This window comes from Corvus cornix, chromosome 7 (genome assembly GCF_000738735.6).
Source record: "Corvus cornix cornix isolate S_Up_H32 chromosome 7, ASM73873v5, whole genome shotgun sequence".
NCBI lineage: Eukaryota > Metazoa > Chordata > Aves > Passeriformes > Corvidae > Corvus > Corvus cornix.
In genome coordinates, this window is record NC_046337.1 from 38,516,570 (window position 1) to 38,520,913 (window position 4,344).

Sequence of the window (4,344 nt, forward strand, 5' to 3'; positions counted from 1 at the left end):
CAGCCAAGGGACTGAAGTGCAGCCCATGAGGTGCTCTCCCCCTCAGGACCTTGGGAATATGTGCCACATCCATGGATGGCCTGTTCCCGAGCCCTCACAGCTTGGAGCCTTCCTAAAGCACCCCCAGCCCTCATTTCTACTGCAAAAAGAAGGGGGTGTGCCTGTTTTTAGTCACTTTAACATGCCTGAGCCTCTGCTGACAGATGCCTTGCTGTTGGAAGGCCCTGGCAGAGCTGAGGCTGCACGGTGAGGGTTGCCAAGGAGTCAAACTGGAATCACATGGATGAAGCCTGAGAGAAAAGTGAGAGAATGGCTATTGCAGGCTGACCCTTCACCCCTGCCTTCATCTCTCACAGTCCTGCTGATCACCATTCCAGCATCATTTCCCTGCTTTTTGCACAACGTCCCTGGTCACTGTAACTCTCCCCGGAATTCCTCTCCTGAGAGTGACCATCCTGGCAGAGGGTGGTGGCCACTGGGTAGCTGGAAGAACTGCAAGAAAAACAGAGGATAAGGGGCTGGGATATTTTTCCTTCCTTTTTTTTTGTGGTTAAAAAGCCCTCAAAAAGCAGCTGGGGAGCTGGTGAAGGAGGCAGTTCCTAGAAGGCACAGAGGGTGCATCACTGCATCCCTGAGGGTGGATGACATGGACATGGACAGTGCAAGCCAAACCCAACGGAAACACTGGCCCTGATATTAATGAGTGGCAAATGAACCCCTAATTGACACAGATCTGAGGGGATGCCCACATAAAAGCAAGAGATTTACCTCCCTCCTGCTCTCTGCTTCCTTTGGTTTAGATCCACCAAGAAACAAAACTCACATTCTGTATATAATCAGCAGGAAAAGGAGCGTCCAAAACCTACCCAAGCATCAGCTGGCACAACCCAAATGCACCTGCTGGATGTAAGGGTTAGTCTAAGCTTAAAAGCAGAGGAAGAGCACTGATTTCAGTAAGACAGCCAGGCAGGTGCAGCTGCTGGCAGATCAGTGAACCTACACAACTCATGGCAAAGAGCTGCAGGAAAACCAGCTTGGCCCTCCGGTCCTGGTTTCCTGCAGGGAGCTGGATGCAGGCAGATGCACCTCTTAAAATGTCCAACACCTTTTTACATCCACACTGGGAAAGTCCAACAGGGGATCACGCCCAGGCTCTCTTGCTGGACCCTTTCAGCCACCACTTTGCAGGGTTGCCTGAGACATTTTAAGGGGAAGCAAAGCAGTTAGAACAGTTTAAAAAATCACGAGAGACTTCAGGCCTGGAGATTTACTGTCCCTGCTGCGTTTTTATTTTCTCTCTTTTTTTTTTAATTTTAAAGGAGTTGAGGTGACCCAGCAGAACAGACTCCTCTGGTGAGCTGTGGGTGACCCCCTGCATCAGTTCCAACTTAATTATGTCAACAGTGTCTTTGGCTGAACTATCATATTTTGGGTAGGAGCCCAAATTCACACTGGCAAGGGTCTGCAGGAGCCAAAAGATGAGTGGTGACCTCCCAAACCTCAAACCAGCATCACTGAACCATTGCCCCTGCTTGGAGCTGGTATTCCTTTATTCACATGACAGAAATGGGTCGACCTGGCCACTCCCTCCCCAACCCAGCAGAAAACTTGATCAGGGTCTCCCCAGCTTCAAACCCTCTCCCAGTGTATACATCAGTCTCTTTCAAGTGATAAACTAGATATTGATCCCACGATTTCCCAGTGTATCACAGGCATTCACAGTGACAAGGACGCTGGTTACAAACATGGTGTTTCAGCTTCATTCAAGAGAATGTTTTAGGATTTTTTTGGGGGGGTGGAGAAGGAGAAATAACTTCAGGATTCTTTTGACCTTCTGGCCTCAGAAATGTGTTATTACAGACTGATAGAATCACAGAATGGTTTGGGTTGGAAGGGACCTTAAGGCCCATCTCATTCTAACCACCTTCCACCAGACCAGGTTGTTCCTACTATAAATTTGCTTTCTCTTCTTCAATGGGTTCCTGATGGGTGTCACAGAGCTGAAACCCCCTAGACAACGGTTGGAGGTGCATCCTCCTGCCTCCTCTGTGGCCTAAACACACACTGATTTTCTATGAGTCTGGTGGATCTTGGGGAATTAAAAGAGAGAGCTAGAGCAAAGAGGTCAGGTCGTGCATCAGTATGAAGAGCTTGGGGTAGCTTCTTATTCTGAAAAGCAAATTTAAGTGAAACTGGATGTTTTCTTTACTCTTTCTGCAATGTGCTGTCACCTTCAGCTCCAAAGGGTTTCTGAAGCAGTGAAAGGGAAACACAAGGACAAAAGTTCTGAAGGATCAGAACTGGAAGTATTGGAGCTCTTGTTTCTCAGTGGGTCCAAGCTGCAGGTGGAGGGCATTTCCCTGGCCCTTATGTGTGGCCCAACCACGTGAGAATGGTCAGAATTGGCCTTTCCTTTTGCAGTGGATCCCCAGGTCACCCACAGGACCGAGACTGGGGTCTAACATAAATCTGAGGACAGTCATGGGCTGTAGCTCAAGCAACCAGGACTGTAAGTGCTGTAAACCCCCCCGGTTCAATCCCAGCTCCAAGGCTGCAGCAAAGATGAAGAACAGCTCCTGGCATGGGATATTCAGGGCTTTGGACAAAGTCTGGCAGGCTTTTTTCCCTCTAAGCCCCCAGCAGCTGGCTGAGAAGGCAACACGGACTGGGAGGGAAATGCTGGAAGCATCAAGAATGGTTGTCCACCCAACCTGATGGAGGAGGAGGGGCATTTCAGCAAGACCCCAAAGACTGCACTTACCACAGAGGCAGAAGATCCCTTCTCCAGGGAGCACAGGCTCCTACCCAAAACAGAACCCAGGAAGACGCGGGAGAAGCCAGAGGATCAGCCTGAGTCAGAGCTCTCACCGGGTACCTCCTTTCATCCATTTCTATGATGGTCCTTTGAAATGAGGTGCATCAGAGCATTTGTTCTCATATCTTTAATTGGGGCAGGATTCCCACCACACCTCTCTCATCTGTTCTTTTTTTCCACCTGCCTTTTATTTTATTTTATTTCTGCCTCTTTATGGCCTCCTTTTCCAGCTGCTTACTATTATCACCTACAATTCTAATCCCTCCTTAAGTGCTCACATAATCGCCCCTTTATTTGGGGACCTGCATTCCTACCCTTTGATCCACAGGTTGTCCTTGTATTTCCTGATCCCAGCTTGTTCCAGTGGTTCCCAACATCCCGGAACCCTGATTTGCTTTAGCTTGTCCTTCTTTCCACGGGAATGAAGGGAATAATTAGCAGCAGAACACATGGGATTTTGATGTTGGGAAGGGGTGCCCTGGCTCTGTGACCAGGGTTTTTATTCCCACATTTGCCCATGGATTTGGGCAAATAGCTAAAGAGTTTTGATGGAGCACTAACTCTGCATTTCCATGCTTTTACCCACTGCCCACCACATTCTTCTCCATCTCCAGGATCTCAAAGATTCCGGTGTGCAAGGACTTCTGCTATCTCCCTTTTTTTGGCCAAAAGTTTCCACTGTCACCCAGTTATTTAGGAGGCAAATGGATCTGCAGCTCAGTGAGAAAAAAAACCACCCAAGGACACGTGAAATGGAAATATTGCAGTGGATATTTGCGGCCGTGGTTTAACCCTCACGGTTCCTGTGGCTCCTGCCCCTCTGGCTGGCAAGGAGCCACATCAGATGCACTCCAAAGTTTGCATTTTCTCCTCCTGTAATTGCATTGCTGTTTGCATTTCTCCTCCTGGCTTCTCCCTGTAATTGCTTCCAAATCTGGAGTTGAGAGGTTCCTTTTTCCTTGGAATAACACCCTCCCTCCTCTTTTCTCTCCCCGTGGAGGGCTCATCCAGTCCTAGAGTGCACTGAGTCTGAAAAACCAGGTTTATTTCTCCCCACGTCCAAAGTGGTTTCAGTGCAATCCAGGAGCAGCATGGGAATGGTGAGAATGGGAATCACCTTCCCTGCTGGGGAATCGTGGACTTCTGACAGCATTCTCCTGAGCTGATACATCCCTGTGTCTTCACCTTCTGCATAAAACGCTCTCACATCCAAAACTGTCTCCCCAAAGAGGTATTTATGGATTGGGAGTGAGTCAACACTTGATTTTCCAAGGAAACTCTTTTCTGCACCCTCTCCCTTTCATTGCATCTTTAGCTGAGAGTTGTCACTGCTGGTATGATATGAAAGAATTAGTCCAGGGCACCAATTTTAGATCCCAGGCTGGGATAGACAGGAATCCTCTGCTGTGTCCTGAACTGGATCCCAGCAGATAACTTAAAAAGCAGCACAGTAAACTGAACACTGGCTACAGCGTAAATCACTGAGGACGGCCATGAAAATTGTTTTTCAGGGATGGTCTTAACTGGGA